Source organism: Pseudophryne corroboree, chromosome 2 (assembly GCF_028390025.1).
Source record: "Pseudophryne corroboree isolate aPseCor3 chromosome 2, aPseCor3.hap2, whole genome shotgun sequence".
In the NCBI taxonomy this organism is placed as follows: domain Eukaryota; kingdom Metazoa; phylum Chordata; class Amphibia; order Anura; family Myobatrachidae; genus Pseudophryne; species Pseudophryne corroboree.
Window position 1 is genome coordinate 695,360,781 of NC_086445.1, and position 24,349 is coordinate 695,385,129.

The 24,349-nt window shown below is 48.3% G+C and overlaps 1 protein-coding gene across 1 annotated transcript in view; it reads left to right on the plus strand.

The window, feature by feature from the left end:
* Positions 1-1,124: 1,124 nt before the first annotated feature.
* Positions 1,125-24,349, plus strand: part of REN (renin) — a 117,107-nt gene continuing 93,882 nt past the window's right edge. The window contains exon 1 of the mRNA XM_063957271.1: positions 1,125-1,254. The gene's annotated coding sequence lies outside the window, so the exon portion shown is untranslated. The remainder of the gene's footprint in view (positions 1,255-24,349) is intronic.

Below are 24,349 nucleotides of genomic sequence, written 5' to 3' on the forward strand. Positions count from 1 at the left end.
CCGTTTCTCCAGACACTCCCGCGTTTTTCCCTGACACGCCTGCATTTTTTAGCACACTCCCGGAAAACGCTCAGTTACCACCCAGAAACGCCCCTTTCCTGTCAATCATTCACCGATCAGCAGTGCGACTGAAAAGCGCCGCAGGATCCACAGCAAAACTGCTAAGTTTTTAGTTAAATAACTAAGTGCATGCGCCCTGCGTGCCTTGCGCATGCGCAATTAGCAACAAATCGCAGCATAGCGATAATCAGCAACGAGCGAACAACTCGGAATGACCCCCAATGTCAGGAGTATGTGCTTCAATAGCGCAGAGCAGAACATCACAGCACATGTGTACTGTACTGTGTAACGTGATAGACTTATTCATAGGTAAGCGTCAATAACATCTATAAATGTAAGTCAATTACATTTTTGTTGAGATTTCACAATGCCTTGGAAAAAAATTTCAAATGGTCGTGGCAGTGATGTAGGTAGAAGGGCGCGCATTGTTGACTCGTGATACGAAAGAAAAGTTGCTGAAATACGCACAATCAAATTTTTTTCACAAATAACACATTTTTCCAACAACCTCCTCCCCAACCTATATATTACCAAAATCCAAAAACCCTAGGTACCCGACTTCCATTATAACTGACTTCAACCCGAGTGTTTACGATTTAAAGTGCCCTGGCCCCCAAAGCGATAATTCAGCTCTGCCTCGAGCACCTGCAAGACATACAATGTAAATGTATGGTGTGCAGGGCCGGCAACATAAATCACACTGACATGTCTGGGCCCACCTCCTCTCCCTCTTGACCCCATGACCCCAGACCCACAAATCCCCCATGCATGTGCCAATAAATACTAATATATAATTTAACTATATATTTAATAGCTATAATAAAAATATATTTAATAAATTACCATATAATTAAATATAATATAGCACACTGAACCAAGTTGTTACCACCAACAGCCTGGTAGCGCCGATATGCTGGCCGGCGCTGGCACCAGCTCCAGTCAGTCATGCCTATTCCCCTGCTCCTCTATTAAGACTGCATGCAGTGTATGCACGGCAGGGACAGAACGGGGAAGGGTGGACGGGGTTGGACGGGCACAGCGCATTGCGTCATGACGTCATTCCCACATACACACAGTTTGGGGACCGGATCAGGTGACCATGGGGTTTCTGTTACCGGAGGGTCAGCATTGCACCGCCGTCCGCAGATGCCCGCCGTTCTGTTATTTGATGCACTACCAGATGCCGTAACTATAGTTAGTACCCCTCCCAACCTTTGGGCCCCTTAGAACCTCGGAGCCCGGCACGGGTGTACCCTTTGTACCCCCCCTGTCCTCGGGCCTGATGGTGTGTGACAGTTTGCATAAGATACGTCTGTATGCATATGCATTTTTGGAGCACATCTGCATGGAAGTATATATTATTTGCAAAACAAAAACACTGTTGTACGTTCAACTGTACGAGTGCCATAGTGGCAACATTTTTAGTGAATCAACAGTCTCCTAATTATATAGTGCATTATACATTGAAAGTGATACTACTAATTACTCCCACAAAACCAATAAGAACAAAAATCTATTAAATGTAGAGTATGATGCAATTTCCACAGACTCATCGACCTCTGCTCCCGTATGCTGAGCATCACAGGACCTGTCCTGTTCCAGTTTTGGGAACGTTTTTGCTATGTTCATACTGAGTTCAACACATGGGCACAGTGTGGGAAAGTACCATACAGCCAATGAGAAGCAGTCATAGCCTCTTGACCTAGGGGTCAAACTATTAAATCTACACTGAGCAGCCAGAGATGGGAAGAAGGAGAGGACATACAGAGTGCAGACAGGTCTTCAATGCCCTAAAATGGTTTCACACAGATTTCTGCTCATAAGAAGATGCAGGAAAAAGTAACCTTTTCAGTACCACTACTGCATTGCTAACTACGCATTGCTAAAAGTAATTTTATCACACACACATGGTATCCTGGCTCTCCATGTGTACATTTACAGCATTTTCTAACAAATATATCAATGAAAAGTTGATTCTAAAAATGATTTCCCAGTAACTGCTGTGGTGAAATCTTCTTTTGATATTTTGTCCCCATATTTGCAATTGAGGTACAAACCCCCCCCCCCCCCCAAAAAAAAAAACCTACTCACTTGTGTTCTATTTTATTCAGTAATAATGAAGTATTCTATTTAGAACAACAATAGCAGGACATGTACACATACCAGATAGCCTTCATAGTCATCTACCTTCTCATGGCTCATCTTCATTATCACTGCCTCTTACAACAGCCACCTGGACAGCTGGCAGCAGCTCTACATCGCAAGTGGAATCCAAGTAATGGGCCCTACACACTGGCCGATTACACTGAAAGATATGAACGATATCGTTCATATCTTTCAGTGTGTATGCACCAACGGTGAACGATGCGCAGTCCCGTGCTCGTTCATCGTTGGTGCCGGCTTTTTTATGCCTGCAAGCCAATATGGACAATATCAGGGCTATGGGGCCGAGGGGAGTGAAGAAACTTCACCCCCCCCCCCCCTTCCCAACCGCCGCCGGGGTGTCCGTCGGCCGTATCGGCCATCGCGCACTTCGGCCGGCAATTGGCCAGTGTGTACGGGCTATAACCTACAAGACTTCAAGACAACAGACACAACACTCATGGGAAGCAATAACTAAGAGCCAGCATACTGATGAATGCTAGATGATGCTGGTGCTTGTAAAACAAAGATGTGACAATAAACATAACTGTATCAATTAAGTTTTATGTGGTTAGACCACATAAGCATGGCACAAAATACAATAAAAACATGTATGCCTGTCATGCATGGGACAGTGAAAAATGATTTTCATAGAGTAGCATAAAGGTGAATATTTAGCAACTAAAATGAGCATTAACATATATGTCCTCATGCAGCCTCAATCACCCCATTAACCTAATAACCTCTTGCACTTTGATTAGCCTACATCACATGATGTCCTCCTCTACTACAACTCAGACTGCACAGACTCTACTGGGGGATACACAACGGAGGGGAGGGGGCGGTCACTTCACACAGAAGTGAAGTAAGCGACCTGACTAGATTGTGCCTGCATGTAGGCCAATCTAGTAACGGTGATAGCGATGCATGGGGCCGTGCATCGTTATCACTATAGGCATACACACGGAGAGATCCGTGCTTCATTTCTAAGCAATCTAGTCAGATTGCTTAGAAATTAAGTACAGATCTCTCCGTGTGTACCCCCCTTACTACCAGCTAACTGCCTGGCCTCTGTCAATCTGTTTCTTCAGCACTGTTTGTATCCAAAATGGCAACATATGTGGATTTGTGCACCCAAAATGGAATGCACAGGCAACATATATTGGTGAACGTCAGGTCTTCTGCTGAGAGGGATCTTTGGATCCAGTTCAGCTCTGCTGTGCCGAGAACACAGGCACAACTGAGCTGATATCACTGATAATGAATGATGAGAGTGCTGCACTGAGATCCAGCCAGCAGCATACCCACACTTACATTTACTATGCAGCATGTTGCTGCATGTGCCTTATGCTGGATGGTCAGGAGTATTGGGTGCTAAAGTACACTATGGCCCTCATTCCGAGTTGTTCGCTCGTTATTTTTCTTCGCATCAGTGCGATTTTCTGCTAACTGCGCATGTGCAATGTTCGCACTGCGGCTGCGTCAAGTAAATTTGATTTTACTCACGGCATTACGAGGTTTTTTTTTCGTTCTGGTGATCGGAGTGTGATTGACAGGAAGTGGGTGTTTCTGGGCGGGAACTGACCGTTTTATGGGTGTATGTGAAAAAACGCTGCCGTTTCTGGGAAAAACGCGGGAGTGGCTGGAGAAACGGGGGAGTGTCTGGGCGAACGCTGGGTGTGTTTGTGACGTCAAACCAGGAACGAAACTGACTGAACTGATCGCAGTGGCAGAGTAAGTGTCGAGCTACTCAGAAACTGCTAAGAAATTTCTATTCGCAATTTTGAGAATCTTTCGTTTGCAATTCTGCTAAGCTAAGATTCACTCCCAGTAGGCGGCGGCTTAGCGTGTGCAATGCTGCTAAAAGCAGCTTGCGAGCGAACAACTCGGAATGAGGGCCTATATTATTTAAATAATAAGATTTTAATTACCTACCGGTAAATCCTTTTCTCGTAGTCCGTAGAGGATGCTGGGGTCCATTTTAGTACCATGGGGTATAGACGGTTCCGCAGGAGCCTTCGGCACTTTAAGACTTTTCAACAGTGTGAACTGGTTCCTCCCTCTATGCCCCTCCTCCAGACCTCAGTATAGGAACTGTGCCCGAGGAGACGGACATTTTCGAGAGAAGAATTTAAATTAAACTAGTGGCGAGATCAGAGGCGTAACTAGGGTTTTCGGAGCCCAGGGCAAGATGAAGAGAGGCGCCCCCCCCCCCCCCCCCAAAAAAAAAAAAAACCACCAAAAGGAGTATGTGCGTGCGCCGAAGGCACGCGCGTCGGAAAATGGGTGTGGCCACGCACCAGAAGGGGTGTGGCCATGCACCAGAAGGGGTGGGGTCACTGAAAATGCCCCACAGAGCCAGTTACATGCCCCACAGTGCCAGTTACATTGCCCCATAGTGCCAGTTACAATGCCCCACAGTGCCATATACATGCCCCACAGTGCCAGATACATGCCCCACAGTGCCAGTTACATTGCCCCACAGTGCCAGTTACAATGCCCCACAGTGCCAGTTACATTGCCCCACAGTGCCAGATACATGTCCCACAGTGCCAGTTACATTGCCGCACAGTGCCAGTTACAATGCCCCACAGTGTCAGTTACAATGCCCCACAGTGCCAGTTACATTGCCCCACAGTACCAGATACATGCCCCACAGTGCCACATACATGCCCCACAGTGTCAGATACATGCCCCAGTGCCAGTTACATTGCCCCACAGTGCCAGTTACAATGCCCCACAGTGCCAGATACATGCCCCACAGTGCCAGTTACATTGCCCCGCAGTGCCAGATACATTGCCCCTTAGTGCCAGTTCTTTTTTATGTTTACCTGCAGCGTTGAGGAGAAAGAGAGGGGACAGGCAACAGTGTGCACTGCTAGAGCCCGCCCTCACTCTCTGAAAGCACTCGCGGCTCCCCGTTCTGCTCCCACATGTGCTTCATGTGGTGACCTTTCTTCCCTTCGGATGTGCGCCGCGGTCGCGCACGCAAAATGTAGATTTTGCGGAGGGGGGGGGGGCGAGGCTCCTGGCTGCCGCTGCCTGTACTATGTGACAGGCACAGCAGCCGCGGAGACAGGGAGTGCGCCGCGGGTAGCGCCGGCGGAATCCCTGTCGCATGGGGCGAGCGGGCCGTGCAGGTGCCGGTGGCGCCCCCCTCTGCTGGGGCTGCCATGGCGCCCAAGGCACCTGCCCTGCTCACCCTGTGCTAGATACGCCTCTGGGCGAGATTCACACCAGCTCACACCATACAAAAAAAACCATGCCGCCTAACATGGCCTTTAACATAACCCAAGTAGCAGCTCGGCAGATTTGCAATGCCGAGACATCCCGGGCAGCCGCCCAGGACGAACCCACTTTCCTGGTAGAGTGGGCTTTTACCAAAGTCGGTAACGGCAATCCAGCCGTGGAATGAGCATGCTGAATGGTACCTCTGATCCAGCGCGCAATAGTCTGCTTAGAAGCAGGACCCCCAATCCTGTTGGGGTCATAGAGGAAAAACAAAGATTCTGTTTTACTTATCCGAGCCGTTCTTGCAACATAGGTCCTTAACGCTCTGACGACATCCAAGGACTTTGAAACGGCTAAGGTGTCAGAAGCCACTGGCACCACCACAGGTTGATTGATATGGAAAGAAGACACAGCCTTCGGAAGAAAATGCTGATGTGTTCTCAGTTCAGCCCTATCTTCATGAAAAATCAAATAAGGACTCTTGTGTGACAGAGCTCCTAATTCAGACAATCGTCTGCCTGAAGCCAAGGCCAACATCATGACCACTTTCCAAGTGAGAAACTTCAACTCCACCTCTTGCAGAGGCTCAAACCAGTCCGATTTAAGGAACTGCAACACCACATCAAGATCCCATGGCGCCGCAGGAGGCACAAAGGGAGGTTGGATGCGCAGAACCCCTTTCACGAACGTCTGGACCTCAGGAAGGGAAGCCAACTGTTTCTGAAAGAAAATGGACAAGGCCGAAATTTGGACCTTGATAGACCCTAATCTCAAGATAGCATCCACACCCGCCTGTATAAATAGGAGAAGACGTCCTAATTGAAACTCCACCGCAGGAGACTTCTTGAATTCACACCAAGATACGTATTTCCTCCAAATACGATGGTAATGTTTGGACGTTACACCTTTCCTGGCCAGAATAAGTGTGGGAATGACTTCATTGGGAATACCCTTACGGGCTAGGATCTGGCGCTCAACAGCCATGCCGTCAAACGCAGCCACGGTAAGTCTTGATAAACTAACGGCCCCTGCTGAAGCAGGTCCTTGCGAAGAGGAAGGGGCCGAGGATCTTCCAGTAATAACTCCGGAAGATCTGGATACCAAGCCCTTCTTGGCCAGTCTGGAGCAATGAGAATTGCTCGAACCCTTGTTCTTCTGATGATCTTGAGAACTTTTGGTATTAGTGGAAGTGGAGGGAACAGATACACCGACTGGAACACCCACTGAGTCACCAGTGCATCTATTGCTATTGCTTGTGGGTCTCTCGACCTGGAACAATATTTCTGAAGCTTCTTGTTGAGATGTGATGCCATCATATCTACTTGAGGAACGCCCCAATGACTTGATACCTCCGAAAAGACCTCTGGGTGGAGGCCCCATTCTCCTGGATGGAGATCGTGTCTGCTGAGGAAGTCTGCTTCCCAGTTGTCCACTCCCGGAATGAAAATTGCCGACAGAGCTTTTGCATGTCTCTCTGCCCAGAGGAGTATTTTTGTCACCTCTGCCATTGCCGCTCTGCTTTTTGTTCCGCCTTGACGGTTTATGTAAGCTACTGCCGTTACATTGTCTGACTGGATCTGTACGGGACGACCTTGAAGAAGGTGTGCCGCTTCATGAAGGCTGTTGTACACAGCTCTCAATTCCAGAATGTTTATGTGAAGGAGTACTTCTTGACTTGACCATCTTCCTTGGAAGCTTTACCCTTGCGTGACTGCTCCCTAACCTCGGAGACTTGCATCTGTGGTCACCAGGATCCAGGCATGAATCCTGAACCTGCGTCCCTCCAGGAGGTGAGAACTTTGTAGCCACCACAAGAGCGAAATTCTAGCTTTCGTTGACAAGATTATCCGTTGATGCATGTGTAGATGTGATCCAGGCCACTTGTCCAGTATGTCCCACTGGAACACCCTGGCATGGAATCGGCCATATTGTAGAGCCTCGTAAGCCGCCACCATTTTCCCCAGCAGGCGAATGCACTGATACTCGTTCTGGTCTCAAAATTTGCTTAACCATGCTCTGGATCACTTGAGCCTTTTCCACCAGTAGAAATACTCTCTGTGTCCAGTATCATTCCCAGAAATGATAACCTCATCGTCTGTTCCAATTGTGATTTTGGAAAGTTGATGATCCAACCGTGCCGTTGAAGCACCGTCAGGGATAGTGCTATGTCCTGGACTAACTTCTCCCTGGATCTCGCTTTTATGAGGAGATCGTCCAAGTATGGAATTATTTTGAGTCCTTTCTTGTGAAGGAGAACCATCATCTCCGCCATCACCTTGGTAAATATTCTCGGAGCCGTGGAGAGCCCGAAAGGTAATGTTTGGAACTGGTAGTGGCAGTCTTGAATCGCAAACCTCAGGCATGCTTGATGCGGAGGAAAAATGGGAACATGAAAATAAGCACCCTTGATGTCCACCGACACCAGAAATTCTTTTTCCTCCAAGCTGAAGATCACCGCTCTCAGGGACTCCATCTTGAATTTGAACCTTTTCAAAAAAAGGTTCAGAGATTTTAAGTCTAAAATCGGTCTGACCGAGCCATCCGGCTTCGACACTACAAACAGGCTTGAATAAAATCCTTGGTTCTGTTGTTCGGTAGGAACCAAGGAAATTACTTCGTCTTGGCGTAATTTTCTGTATTGCGTTCAGCACTTTTGTTCTGTCCTGAACAGAAACTGGTAAGGCTGATTTGAAAAATCGGCATGGGGAAAGGTCCTGAAATTCCAACTTGTAACCTTGGGAAACTATCTGTAATACCCAAGGATCCAGATCTGAGTGAACACAGATCTGGCTTAAGAACAGTAGACGCGCCTCCACCCGCTCGCACTCCCGCAGGGGAGTCCCAGCGTCATGCTGTGGTTTTAGCAGAAGTAGCTGTTGACTTCTGCTCCTGCGAGCCTGATGGTGTTGTAGGTTTCCTATCTCTTCCTCAACCTCTTCCTGCGAAGAAGGGGGTAGCCTTTGCCTTTTTGTACTTGTTGGGCCGAAAGGACTGCATAGTATGAGAATGATACACTTTTCTAGCCGGTGCAGCTGCCGACGGCAGAAATGCTGGTTTGCCAGATGTAGTAGTTGATATCATGGCATCCAGCTTGTCTCCAAAGAGGGCCTCACCATTGTAAGGGAGCGCCTCAATATTTCCTTTGGATTCTGCATCAGCATTCCATTGGCGTATCCAGAGTGCCCTGCAGGCTGAAATTGCCGTAGCAGAGGATCTTGAACCCAGTAAACCAACATCCTTCATAGCCTCAACTAAGTAACATGCAGAATCTTTGATATGACCTAGAATTAGAAGCATATCATCTTTATCGACAGCGTCAATATTAACAATCAAGTTGTCTGCCCATTTTTCCACTGTGTTACCTACCCACGCAGAAGCAATTGTGGGCCTGAGTAACGTACTCGTAGCTATATAGATGGACTTTAAAGTAGTGATGAGCGGGTTCGGATCCTCGGAATCCAAACCCCCCCCCCCCCCCCCGAACTTCACCCTTTTTACACGTGTTCCGAGGCAGATTCGAACCTTCCCGCCTTGCTCGGTTAACCCGAGCGCGCCCGAACATCATCATCCCGCGGTCGGATTCTCGCAAGATTCGGATTCTATATACAGTAAGGAGCCGCGCGTCGCCACCAGTTTTCACTCATGCATTGGAAATGATAGTGAGAGGACGTGGCTGGCGTCTTCTCAGTTTTATTCAGGTGGCTGCTAATATCTGTGCTCACTGCTTTATTGTGGGGACTGGGGACCAGCAGTATTATATAGGAGGAGTACAGTGCAGAGTTTTGCTGACCACTGACCACCAGTATTATACGTTCTCTGCCTGAAAAACGCTCCATATCTGTGCTAAGTGTGCTGCATATATCTGTGCTCACACTGCTTTATTGTGGGGACTGGGGACCAGCAGTATTATATAGGAGGAGTACAGTGCAGAGTTTTGCTGACCAGTGACCACCAGTATTATACGTTCTCTGCCTGAAAAACGCTCCATATCTGTGCTCAGTGTGCTGCATATATCTGTGCTCACAATGCTTTATTGTGGGGACTGGGGACCAGCAGTATTATATAGGAGGAGTACAGTGCAGAGTTTTGCTGACCAGTGACCATCAGTATTATACGTTCTCTGCCTGAAAAACGCTCCATATCTGTGCTGCATTGTAGTATATAGTAGGAGTACAGTGCACAATTTTGCTGACCACCAGTATATAATATATAGCAGTACGGTACAGAAGGCCACTGCTCTACCTACCTCTGTGTCGTCAAGTATACTATCCATCCATACCTGTGGTGCATTTCAGTTTTGCACAGTTTGCTGACCACCAGTATATAATATATAGCAGTACGGTACAGAAGGCCACTGCTCTACCTACCTTTGTGTCGTCAAGAATACTATCCATCCATACCTGTGGTGCATTTCAGTTTTGCACAGTTTGCTGACCATCAGTATATAATATATAGCAGTACGGTACAGAAGGCCACTGCTCTACCTACCTCTGTGTCGTCAAGTATACTATCCATCCATACCTGTGGTGCATTTCAGTTGTGCACAGTTTGCTGACCACCAGTATATAATATATAGCAGTACGGTACAGAAGGCCACTGCTCTACCTACCTCTGTGTCGTCAAGTATACTATCCATCCATACCTGTGGTGCATTTCAGTTTTGCACAGTTTGCTGACCACCAGTATATAGTATATAGCAGTACAGTACAGTAGGCCACTGCTCTACCTACCTCTGTGTCGTCAAGTATACTATCCATCCATACCTGTGGTGCATTTCAGTTTTGCACAGTTTGCTGACCATCAGTATATAGTATATAGCAGTACGGTACAGTAGGCCACTGCTCTACCTACCTCTGTGTCGTCAAGTATACTATCCATCCATACCTGTGGTGCATTTCAGTAGTGCGCAGTATATATAGTAGTAGGCCATTGCTATTGATACTGGCATATAATTCCACACATTAAAAAATGGAGAACAAAAATGTGGAGGGTAAAATAGGGAAAGATCAAGATCCACTTCCACCTCGTGCTGAAGCTGCTGCCACTAGTCATGGCTGAGACGATGAAATGCCATCAATGTCGTCTGCCAAGGCCGATGCCCAATGTCATAGTAGAGAGCATGTAAAATCCAAAAAACAAAAGTTCAGTAAAATGACCCAAAAATCAAAATTAAAAGCGTCTGAGGAGAAGCGTAAACTTGCCAATATGCCATTTACGACACGGAGTGGCAAGGAACGGCTGAGGCCCTGGCCTATGTTCATGGCTAGTGGTTCAGATTCACATGAGGATGGAAGCACTCATCCTCTCGCTAGGAAACTGCAGTGCCACTCCTAGATGGGCCAGGTGTTTGTGTCGGCCACTTGGGTCGCTTAGCTTAGTCACACAGCTACCTCATTGCGCCTCTTTTTTTCTTTGCATCATGTGGGGGACTACATGATGCATGATGCATTGGGGACTATTTTTTTTAAGTGCCATCCTGCCTGACACTGCAGTGCCACTCCTAGATGGGCCAGGTGTTTGTGTCGGCTACTTGTGTCGCTTAGCTTAGCCATCCAGCGACATTGGTGCACCTCTTTTTTTCTTTGCATCATGTGCTGTATGGGGACTATTTTTTTGAAGTGCCATCATGCCTGACACTGCAGTGCCACTCCTAGATGGGCCAGGTGTTTGTGTTGGCCACTTGTGTCGCTTAGCTTAGCCATCCAGCGACCTTGGTGCACCTCTTTTTTTCTTTGCATCATGTGCTGTTTGGGGACAATTTTTTAAATCTGCCATCCTGTCTGACACTGCAGTGCCACTCCTAGATGGGCCAGGTGTTTGTGTCGGCCACTAGGGTCGCTTAGCTTAGTCACACAGCTACCTCATTGCACCTCTTTTTTTCTTTGCATCATGTGCTGTTTGGGGGCTATTTTTTTGAAGTGCCATCCTACCTGACACTGCAGTGCCACTCCTAGATGGGCTAGGTGTTTGTGTCAGCCACTTGTGTCGCTTAGCTTAGCCATCCAGCGACCTTAGTGCACCTCTTTTTTTCTTTGCATCATGTGCTGTTTGGGGACTTTTTTTTTGAAGTGCCATCCTGCCTGACACTGCAGTGCCACTCCTAGATGGGCCAGGTGTTTGTGTCGGCCACTTGGGTCGCTTAGCTTAGTCATCCAGCGACCTTGGTGCAAATTTTAGGACTAAAAATAATATTGTGAGGTGTGAGGTGTTGAGAATAGACTGAAAATGAGTGTAAATTATGGTTATTGAGGTTAATAATACTATGGGATAAAAATGACCCCCAAATTCTGTGATTTAAGCTGTTTTTGAGGGTTTTTTGTAAAAAAAAAACACCCAAATCCAAAACACACCTGAATCCGACAAAACATTTTCAGGGAGGATTTGCCAAAACGCGTCTGAATCCAAAACACGGCCGCGGAACCGAATCCAAAACCAAAACACAAAAGCCGAAAAATTTCCGGTGCACATCACTACTTTAAAGTCATCTCTAACTTGCGGTCAGCAGGTTCTTTTAATGAAGCTGAACCTGGGGCAGGCAAAATTATTTTCTTCGACAGCCAAGAGACTGAGTTGTCTACCATTTTGGGGGGGGGGGGGGGGGAGGGGTGACTCCCACTTACGCCTGTCCTCTTCAGGGAAAGGGTACGCTACATGCAACCTTCTAGGAATAGCAAACTTCTGTTCTGGCTTAGACCAGGATTCTACAAAGAATGCATTTAAGTCCTTAGATGGAGGAAAAGTCACCACCTGTTTTTTATTTAATTTAAAATAATCTTTTTCCTCAGGTGCAGGTGTTGTGTCAGTTAATTCTAACACCTCTTTTATAGCGACTATCATACATTGAATGCTCTTGGCTAGTTTGGGGTCTACCCCTCTCAAATCCCCAGTGTCGACCTCAGTGTCGGAATCTGTGTCAGTGTCCCTTTGCATAATCTGTGCCAGAGACCTTTTCTGGGAACTGGAGGGGTCCCGAGTGGATGACGTGGAGGGATCAGCAAACAGTCTGTCCTCCACAGACTGTCTCCAATACTTTGTCTGTTGTTCATACTCAGAGAATTTCTTTGCTAGCTTAGACATATTACTCTGCAGCTTTCTCACCCACACAGGCTCAGAACACTCTTGTGCATCCAAAATGGGTTCCTCTGGGGAAGAGCTTTCTCTAGACATGGTACACACGTGTACAGTCACACCACTCACACACAGGGGAGCTATTGGGGACAGACCTACACTAACGTCTGTCAGAGGGACCCAGAGGGATTTGCCAGTCCACACCACGCGCCCTATATGTATTGCATACAGTACACACAACCACAGCGCTGTCTTCCAATATTAAGTCCGCAGACCTAATGCAATATGTGCTCCCCTCTCCTTCTGTAACACCCTGGTACTTGTATCAGCGATGTGTGAGGAGAAGCAGCGTTCAGGATCAGCACTCTGGCGGTTCTGCAGGAGAAAATGGCGCCCAATGAGTGTTATTGGCAAGTCTGAGGAGAAGCCCCGCCCCCCTGTAATGGTGCGATTCTACCTCAGTGATTAAAATATTTATACTGGCAGGGTATGTGCATCAGCGGCTCACATGTATGTACTGCTATGCCAGTGAGAGTAAGGATTTTAACATGTCCCCCAGAGCGCGCCCCCCCCCCCATCGCGCGCTCTGCACCCTTGTGCTGAGAGACATGTTTCTGCGCAGCGTCCCGCGCTGCGCTGGTACCTTTATACCGCCACGATGACCGGAGGACCCCTCTCCGCAGGTCTCCGGTAAATACTCACAAGCCTTCTGACTTCTGTTAGGGGGTGGCGGCAGTGCTGTGGGAGTGAGCTGTAGCCAGGCAAGGGCTGTGTTCAGTACCCTTCAGGAGCTAATGGTGTCCTGTCAGCGGAAGCAGAGCCATTGAACTAATTGAGAAGTTGGTTCCTACTTCCCCCACTAAGTCCCACGAAGCAGGGAAGCTGTTGCCAGCAGCTTCCCTGTAAAATAAAAAACCTAACAAAGTCTTTTCCAGCAGAACTCTCTAGAGCTCCACTGGTGTGCATCCAGTCTCCCGGGTACAATTTTTAAACTGAGGTCTGGAGGAGGGGCATAGAGGGAGGAGCCAGTTCACACTGTTGAAAAGTCTTAAAGTGCCGAAGGCTCCGGCGGAACCGTCTATACCCCATGGTACCCCCTGTGACGGAGAAGCCTTGTCGATCGGCCTGGGGGCTTAACCCTATATCTGCAGATATACGCAACTAAGATCTCCGTATTATCTGACTATTATGTAGTAAAATATTTTCTCTGACGTCCTAGTGGATGCTGGGACTCCGTAAGGACCATGGGGAATAGCGGCTCCGCAGGAGACAGGGCACAAGAATAAAAGCTTTAGGATCAGGTGGTGTGCACTGGCTCCTCCCCCTATGACCCTCCTCCAAGCCTCAGTTAGATTTTTGTGCCCGAACGAGAAGGGTGCAGGCTAGGTGGCTCTCCTGAGCTGCTTAGAATAAAAGTTTATTTTAGGTTTTTTATTTTCAGTGAGTCCTGCTGGCAACAGGCTCACTGCATCGTGGGACTAAGGGGAGAAGAAACGGACTCACCTGCGTGCAGAGTGGATCGGGTTTCTTAGGCTACTGGACATTAGCTCCAGAGGGACGATCACAGGTTCAGCCTGGATGGGTCCCGGAGCCGCGCCGCCGGCCCCCTTACAGAGCCAGAAGAGCGAAGAGGTCCGGTGAAATCGGCGGCAGAAGACGATCCTGTCTTCAGACTAAGGTAGCGCACAGCACCGCAGCTGTGCGCCATTGCTCTCAGCACACTTCACACTCCGGTCACTGAGGGTGCAGGGCGCTGGGGGGAGCGCCCTGAGACGCAATATAACAGATGATACCTTAGGTTGGCAAAAGAATACATCACATATAGCTCTTGGGCTATATGGATGTATTTTAACCCCTGCCATTATTACAGAAAAGAGCGGGAGATAAGGACGTCGTGAAGGGGCGGAGCCTATCTCCTCAGCACACAAGCGCCATTTTCCCTCACAGCTCCGCTGGAAGGACGGCTCCCTGACTCTCCCCTGCAGACTTGCTACAGAATCAGGGTAAAAAAGAGAAGGGGGGGCACTATTGGCAGCTAAAAATTATATAAACAGCAGCTATAAGGGAATAACACTTATATAAGGTTATAAGCGCTTGGTGTGTGCTGGCAGACTCTCCCTCTGTCTCTCCAAAGGGCTTGTGGGGTCCTGTCCTCTATCAGAGCATTCCCGGTGTGTGTGCTGTGTGTCGGTACGTGTGTGTCGACATGTATGAGGAGGAAAATGATGTGGAGGCGGAGCAATTGCCTGGGTTAGTGATGTCACCCCCTAGGGTGTCGACACCTGACTGGATGATCGTATTTAAAGAATTAAGTGATAATGTCAGCACTTTGCAAAAAACGGTTGATGACATGAGACAGCCGGCAAATCAATTAGTGCCTGTCCAGGCGTCTCAGACACCGTCAGGGGCCCTAAAACGCCCGTTACCTCAGTGGGTCGACACAGACCCAGACACAGATACTGAGTCTAGTGTCGACGGTGAGGAGACAAACGTAATGTCCAGTAGGGCCACACGTTACATGATTACGGCAATGAAGGAGGCATTGAACATTTCTGACACTACAAGTACCACAAAGAAGGGTATTATGTGGGGTGTGAAAAAACTACCAATAGTTTTCCCTGAGTCAGATGAGTTAAATGAGGTGTGTGATAAAGCGTGGGTTTCCCCCGACAAAAAACTGCTAATTTCTAAAAAATTATTGGCACTATATCCTTTCCCGTCAGAGGTTAGGACGCGTTGGGAAACACCCCCTAGGGTAGATAAGGCGCTCACACGTTTATCTAAACAAGTAGCGTTACCGTCTCCTGATACGGCCACCCTCAAGGAACCAGCAGATAGAAGGCTGGAAAATATTCTTAAAAGTATATACACACATACTGGTGTTATACTGCGACCAGCAATCGCTTCAGCCTGGATGTGCAGTGCTGGAGTCGCGTGGTCGGATTCCCTGACTGAAAATATTGATACCCTGGATAGGGACAATATACTGCTAACTATAGAGCATTTGAAGGATGCATTACTATATATGCGTGATGCACAGAGGGATATCTGCACCCTGGCATCAAGAGTAAGTGCTATGTCCATTTCTGCCAGAAGAGCGTTATGGACGCGACAGTGGTCAGGCGATGCGGATTCAAAACGACATATGGAAGTATTGCCGTATAAAGGGGAGGAGTTATTTGGGGCTGGTCTATCGGACCTGGTGGCCACGGCAACGGCTGGAAAATCCACCTTTTTACCCCAGGTCACTTCACATCAGCAGAAAAAGACACCGTCTTTTCAAACTCAGTCCTTTCGTTCCCATAAGTACAAGCGAGCTAAAGGCCATTCCTTCCTGCCCCGGGGCAGAGGAAGGGGAAAAAGACTGCACCATGCAGCCGCTTCCCAGGAGCAGAAGCCCTCCCCTGCTTCTGCCAAGTCTTCAGCATGACGCTGGGGCTTTACAAGCAGACTCAGACATGGTGGGGGCCCGTCTCAAGAATTTCAACGCGCAGTGGGCTCACTCGCAAGTGGACCCCTGGATTCTACAGGTAATATCGCAGGGGTACAAACTGGAATTCGAGGCGTTTCCCCCTCGCCGGTTCCTGAAGTCTGCTCTACCAAAGTCTCCCTCCGACAGGGAGGCAGTTTTGGAAGCCATTCACAAGCTGTATTCCCAGCAGGTGATAATCAAGGTACCCCTCCTACAACAGGGAAAGGGGTATTATTCCACGCTGTTTGTGGTACCGAAGCCGGACGGCTCGGTGAGACCAATTTTAAATCTGAAATCCTTGAACACTTACTTAAAGAGGTTCAAATTCAAGATGGAATCACTCAGAGTGGTGATAGCAAACCTGGAAGAAGGGGACTATATGGTGTCTCTGGACATCAAGGATGCTTATCTCCACGTCCCAATCTACCCGTCTCACCAAGGGTACCTCAGGTTTGTTGTACAAAACTGTCATTATCAGTTTCAGACGCTGCCGTTTGGGTTGTCCACGGCACCTCGGGTCTTTACCAAGGTAATGGCCGAAATGATGATTCTTCTTCGAAGAAAAGGCATCTTAATTATCCCTTACTTGGACGATCTCCTGATAAGGGCAAGGTCCAGGGAACAGTTAGAAGTCGGAGTAGCACTATCTCAGGTAGTGTTACGTCAGCACGGGTGGATCCTAAATATTCCAAAATCGCAGCTGATTCCTACGACACGTCTACTGTTCCTAGGAATGATTCTGGACACAGTCCAGAAAAAGGTGTTTCTCCCGGAGGAGAAGGCCAGGGAGTTATCCGAGCTAGTCAGGAACCTCCTAAAACCAGGCCAGGTGTCAGTGCATCAGTGCACGAGGGTCCTGGGAAAAATGGTGGCTTCTTACGAAGCGATTCCATTCGGAAGATTCAATGCAAGAACTTTTCAGTGGGATCTGCTGGACAAATGGTCCGGATCGCATCTTCAGATGCATCAGCGGATAACCCTGTCGCCAAGGACAAGGGTGTCTCTTCTGTGGTGGCTGCAGAGTGCTCATCTACTAGAGGGCCGCAGATTTGGCATTCAGGATTGGATCCTGGTGACCACGGATGCAAGCCTGAGAGGCTGGGGAGCAGTCACACAGGGAAGAAATTTCCAGGGCTTGTGGTCAAGCATGGAAGCATCTCTTCATATAAACATTCTGGAACTAAGGGCCATTTACAATGCCCTAAGTCAAGCGAAACCCCTGCTTCAAGGTCAGGCGGTATTGATCCAATCGGACAACATCACGTCAGTCGCCCACGTAAACAGACAGGGCGGCACGAGAAGCAGGAGGGCAATGGCAGAAGCTGCAAGGATTCTTCGCTGGGCGGAAAATCATGTGATAGCACTGTCAGCAGTGTTCATTCCGGGAGTGGACAACTGGGAAGCAGACTTCCTCAGCAGACACGACCTCCACCTGGGAGAGTGGGGACTTCACCCAGAAGTCTTCCACCTGATAGTAAACCGTTGGGAAGAACCAAAGGTGGACATGATGGCGTCCCGTCTAAACAAAAAACTAGACAGATATTGCGCCAGGTCAAGGGACCCTCAGGCAATAGCGGTGGACGCCCTGGTAACGCCGTGGGTGTACCAGTCAGTGTATGTGTTCCCTCCTCTGCCTCTCATACCAAAGGTACTGAGAATCATAAGAAGGAGAGGAGTAAGAACTATACTCGTGGCTCCGGATTGGCCAAGAAGGACTTGGTACCCGGAACTTCAATAGATGCTCACGGACGAACCGTGGCCTCTACCTCTGAGAAAGGACCTGCTCCAGCAGGGGCCTTGTCTGTTCCAAGACTTACCGCGGCTGCGTTTGACGGCATGGCGGTTGAACGCCGGATCCTGAGGGAAAAAAGCATTCCAGATGAAGTCATCCCTACCCTGGTCAAGGCCAGGAAGGACGTAACCGCAAAACATTATCACCGCATTTGGCGAAAATATGTTGCGTGGTGTGAGGCCAAGAAGGCCCCTACAGAGGAATTTCAACTGGGTCGTTTCCTCCATTTCCTGCAAACAGGACTATCTATGGGCCTAAAATTAGGGTCCATTAAGGTTCAAATTTCGGCCCTGTCGATTTTCTTCCAGAAAGAACTGGCTTCAATGCCTGAAGTTCAGACATTTGTAAAAGGGGTACTGCATATACAGCCTCCTTTTGTGCCTCCAGTGGCACCTTGGGATCTCAATGTTGTGTTGAGTTTTCTAAAGTCACATTGGTTTGAACCACTCACCACTGTGGACTTCAAATATCTCACATGGAAGGTGACGATGCTGTTAGCCCTGGCTTCAGCCAGTCGTGTGTCAGAATTGGCGGCTTTATCATATAAAAGTCCTTACTTAATTTTTCATTCTGACAGGGCAGAATTGAGGACTCGTCCTCAATTTCTACCTAAGGTGGTTTCTGCATTTCACATGAACCAACCTATTGTGGTACCTGCGGCTACTAGGGACTTGGAGGACTCCAAGTTGCTTGACGTTGTCAGGGCCCTGAAAATATATGTTTCCAGGACGGCTGGAGTCAGAAAATCTGACTCGCTGTTTATCCTGTATGCACCCAACAAGCTGGGTGCTCCTGCTTCTAAGCAGACGATTGCTCGTTGGATTTGTAGTACAATTCAGCTTGCACATTCTGTGGCGGGCCTGCCACAGCCAAAATCGGTAAAAGCCCATTCCACAAGGAAAGTGGGCTCATCTTGGGCGGCTGCCCGAGGGGTCTCGGCTTTACAACTTTGCCGAGCAGCTACTTGGTCAGGGGCAAACACGTTTGCAAAATTCTACAAATTTGATACCCTGGCTGAGGAGGACCTGGAGTTCTCTCATTCGGTGCTGCAGAGTCATCCGCACTCTCCCGCCCGTTTGGGAGCTTTGGTATAATCCCCATGGTCCTTACGGAGTCCCAGCATCCACTAGGACGTCAGAGAAAATAAGATTTTACTTACCGATAAATCTATTTCTCGTAGTCCGTAGTGGATGCTGGGCGCCCATCCCAAGTGCGGATTGTCTGCAATACTTGTATATAGTTATTGTTACAAAAATTCGGGTTATTATTGTTGTGAGCCATCTTTTCAGAGGCTCCTTTTCGTTTTATCATACTGTTAACTGGGTTCAGATCACAAGTTGTACGGTGTGATTGGTGTGGCTGGTATGAGTCTTACCCGGGATTCAATATCCTTCCTTATTATGTACGCTCGTCCGGGCACAGTATCCTAACTGAGGCTTGGAGGAGGGTCATAGGGGGAGGAGCCAGTGCACACCACCTGATCCTAAAGCTTTTATTCTTGTGCCCTGTCTCCTGCGGAGCCGCTATTCCCCATGGTCCTTACGGAGTCCCAGCATCCACTACGAACTACGAGAAATAGATTTATCGGTAAGTAAAATCTTATTTTTCACTCGGTGTGCATTAGGGAACACATTGTTTTTTCCTACACAGAATTACCCCTCCCTTTTAGCACCTGAGTGACATCACAATCTGATTGAGCAGCTTACTATTTTGTGCATTGTATTTAGAGAGGCATGGATGGGTCAGCATTAGGAGGGATTGCTGACTCCAGAGTGCCATAGGAGAAGCTAGGAGTATCTCCAGGTAAGCTGGCTCTCAGATGCTGTAGGAGCCATTACCATGTGGCCTTACACTGGGAATTTAACCCAGACATATTTGTAATTATTTATGGGGTGGGTGTGGGGTGCGGTGGCCCCTGTGTCAGTATGGCTGGGCTGCTTCAGGTCGGCACACCCTAACACTTTATTAACACTTATGATTTTCCCTATCACTTTGTATATATTTTTGTATTATTTTAATCACACCACTTACATAGCACTTCTGTGCTTCTTATTAACCCTTATTAATTCTCACCTGTGTGCTGACCTGGGGTAGCCGACCTGTGCCGACGTTATGGGGTCCTGCACCCTGGACCCATACCTAGTATTAGGGACCCCCAGTGACGGAGAAGCCTTGTCGATCGGCCTGGGGGCTTAACCCTATATCTGCAGATATACGCAACTAAGATCTCCGTATTATCTGACTATTATGTAGTAAAATATTTTTCACTCGGTGTGCATTAGGGAACACATTGTTTTTTCCTACACAGAATTACCCCTCCCTTTTAGCACCTGAGTGACATCACAATCTGATTGAGCAGCTTACCATTTTGTGCATTGTATTTAGAGAGGCATGGATGGGTCAGCATTAGGAGGGATTGCTGACTCCAGAGTGCCATAGGAGAAGCTAGGGGTATCTCCAGGTAAGCTGGCTCTCAGATGCTGTAGGAGCCATTACCATGTGGCCTTACACTGGGAATTTAACCCAGACATATTTGTAATTATTTATGGGGTGGGTGTGGGGTGCGGTGGCCCCTGTGTCGGTATGGCTGGGCTGCTTCAGGTCGGCACACCCTAACACTTTATTAACACTTATCATTTTCCCTATCACTTTGTATATATTTTTGTATTATTTTAATCACACCACTTACATAGCACTTCTGTGCTTCTTATTAACCCTTATTAATTCTCACCTGTGTGCTGACCTGGGGTAGCCGACCTGTGCCGACGTTATGGGGTCCTGCACCCTGGACCCATACCTAGTATTAGGGACCCCCAGTGACGGAGAAGCCTTGTCGATCGGCCTGGGGGCTTAACCCTATATCTGCAGATATACGCAACTAAGATCTCCGTATTATCTGACTATTATGTAGTAAAATATTTTTCACTCGGTGTGCATTAGGGAACACATTGTTTTTTCCTACACAGAATTACCCCTCCCTTTTAGCACCTGAGTGACATCACAATCTGATTGAGCAGCTTACCATTTTGTGCATTGTATTTAGAGAGGCATGGATGGGTCATCATTAGGAGGGATTGCTGACTCCAGAGTGCCATAGGAGAAGCTAGGCGTATCTCCAGGTAAGCTGGCTCTCAGATGCTGTAGGAGCCATTACCATGTGGCCTTACACTGGGAATTTAACCCAGACATATTTGTAATTATTTATGGGGTGGGTGTGGGGTGCGGTGGCCCCTGTGTCGGTATGACTGGGCTGCTTCAGGTCGGCACACCCTAACACTTTATTAACACTTATGATTTTCCCTATCACTTTGTATATATTTTTGTATTATTTTAATCACACCACTTACATAGCACTTCTGTGCTTCTTATTAACCCTTATTAATTCTCACCTGTGTGCTGACCTGGGGTAGCCGACCTGTGCCGACGTTATGGGGTCCTGCACCCCGGACCCATACCTAGTATTAGGGACCCCCAGTGACGGAGAAGCCTTGTCGATCGGCCTGGGGGCTTAACCCTATATCTGCAGATATACGCAACTAAGATCTCCGTATTATCTGACTATTATGTAGTAAAATATTTTTCACTCGGTGTGCATTAGGGAACACATTGTTTTTTCCTACCAAAATGGACCCCAGCATCCTCTAGGACGTAAGAAAAGTGTATTTTTTTCTTCTAGTGAATATATATTTCATGCATGATTGAGTCTACACAGATTTTTCAACACATATATACAATGTTATTATGGGTTTGGTATGGGATCCTGGCTGTCAGGATGCCTACGGTCACATGACCAACACCAGCATCCCAACACTGAGAATTCTGATGGGGGACGGGGTCATTATTTTACCCCTCCCGTGTCCTCTACCCTTACCCGCCTGGGGTGGCGGCTAGGACTAAGACAGCTATGGCTAGCCCCTTCCTCTAGTGCTTGACCCTAACAGTGACCTCGATACTTACCTTTGGTATGTCGGCAGTCAGTGTTTTCCGGTGCCGGGATTCCGAGTGGTGAAGGAATTCTGGCGTCGGTCACATTTCCGTGGGCATCCCGACTGCCAGGATGCTAATTGCAACCCGTTATTATAAATAAAGTAGACAATAGAATTAGTATACGCAGAGGTAAAGACAAGATTTGTCATTTGTTATGAATAATAATCTTTATTTTTTTTTAACACAGACATATATAAACCAGTAAAACACAATTAGTCACATAGCTGATACTATGCACCGATATTTAGCTATGGTATTTCTTCTCAAATAGCAGACCTGCTTCTGCAGAATATCAAGGTAAAGTGGTTTGACGGCACTTACAGTATTTATGAGTGGCACTTGCAATAAGTTAATTATTATTATCACACCTGCTACACTTGATAAGAGTTGCTGCATATTTATGCACATTTCCTAATTAGCACTTTTACGCTGTATTTTCATTACCAAATACAGGATAAGTTATCCTCATATAGGAATATGGGGCCGATTCAGAGTTGATCGTAGATGTGCTAAAAAAAGCACATCTCAGATCAATTACTCTGACATGCGGGGGAACGCCAAGCGCAGGGCAAGTCCGCCCCGCATGCCGGATCCAGCCTCTCCCCCCAGATATGCGAGAGCATCGCATGGCGGTGATGCTTTTGCATGTTTAGTGTAGCCCTCTGCCTGTGCAGCATAGCTGTGAAGGCAGACGATTACCCGGCATGTTTCAGGTCTCATTGGCTGCGTGTGATGTCATGTAGCCGCCGTGGCCCCCAGCAAACAGTCTGGACACACCTGCGTTGTTCATACCCCAATGCTGCTGCAATGCCCCTTCCAGCCCCGCGACCGTCTCTACCTGTCAATCAGGCAGAAGCGATCGCACAAGTGAGATGCCTCACTTGTGCGCACGTGAAGTGTGGCTACTGCACATGCGCACACTTCACTGGGCTTCAGCCTGCGACTGCTTCCGTAGCAGCGTCCAGGTCTGAATCGGCCCTTATATTCTGATTTATTAAGTGTGTTGATATATGTCTGGTATGTTATTGTTTTGATTAATGCAGACTAAAAAATGCACATTTTTATGTAAATTCTTGCATATCTCTATAGAATATGTGCAGGTGACCCCCATCACTTTGGATGTGAGCATTGAGCTTGTTTAAGCCGCTGTGGTACAGAATACCTAGACCACATGGCCAGAAATACCTCAATTTAAGATTATGGTACAGTTCTTGCTGGAAAGATAGGAAGTGGTGGTGTGGCCAGCTCATCAGAGAGAGTGCTGGCAGATATTTAGTGTTCAGTCTCTAGCCTGGCCAGATGTGAAAAAGGATTTTAATGAACTGCAAAGCTCAGGGTGGCCCAACATATAAGGAGGTCTATTACATCGAAATTAATTGTGAACAGCCTCCAAAGAGTATTGTTCTGAGCTAATTTTGTGCTGGAATTCTATTGGGCCAGGTGAATAACTGAGTTAGTCAGTCAGTCCTAAAAGAATGTAGATTAGAGGGCTTGATGTGATGGATATCCATATGAGTGAAGATATCAAGAAGTATAATGGGGCCCGTACATCTACACGCACATTCCCCATACTCAGGGCCGGCTCTAGGCATGTTCGAATAGAGCGGCCGCGCAGGGCGCCACCCTTAATGGGCGCCGCGCGCTGGCGCCGCCATATTCAAAGCTGGAGCCGGCCCTGTGTGTGTGTGCAGCGCAGCGTTGTCCCCGCCGTCCGTGTGTGCGGCGTGCGCTGCGCGGCGCCGGTGTCTAACGTCAGACGCCGGCGCCGCGCATAGCGCACACAAGTGGCCGCCCGCCCACCCGCACTCGGATCCTCACTCTCCCGCCCGCCAGCACTCCCGCCAGCACTCCTCCTCCCCCTCTCAGACTCAGCGCCTCAGGTATTTGGTGGGGGGGGGGGGGGGTCAAACATTTATGGATCGCACTGTGGGGGCATTTATCTGGCACACTGGGGGCATATCTGGCACACTGGGGGCATATCTGGTTCTGTGGGGGCATATCTGGCTCTGTGGGGGCATTTCTGGCACTGTGGGGGGCATATCTGGCTCACTGGGGGCATATCTGGCACACTGGGGGCATATCTGGCACAATGGGGGCATTTATCTGGCCCTGTGTGGGGGCATTTCTGGCACTGTGGGGGCATTTCTGGCACCGTGGGGGCATATCTGGAACACTGGGGGCATTTCTGGCACACTGGGGGCATTTCTGGCACACTGGGGGCATATCTGGCACACTGGGGGCATATCTGGCACACTGGGAACATATCTGGCTCTGTGGGGGCATTTATCTGGCCCTGTGTGGGGGCATTTCTGGCACTGTGGGGGCATTTCTGGCACTGTGGGGGCATTTCTGCAAATGTGGGGGCATTTCTGGCACCGTGGGGGCATATCTGGAACACTGGGGGCATTTCTGGCACACTGGGGGCATTTCTGGCACACTGGGGGCATATCTGGCACACTGGGGGCATATCTGGCACACTGGGGGCATATCTGGCTCTGTGGGGGCATTTATCTGGCCCTGTGTGGGGGCATTTCTGGCCCTGTGTGGGGGCATTTCTGGCACTGTGGGGGCATTTCAGGCACTGTGGGGGCATTTCT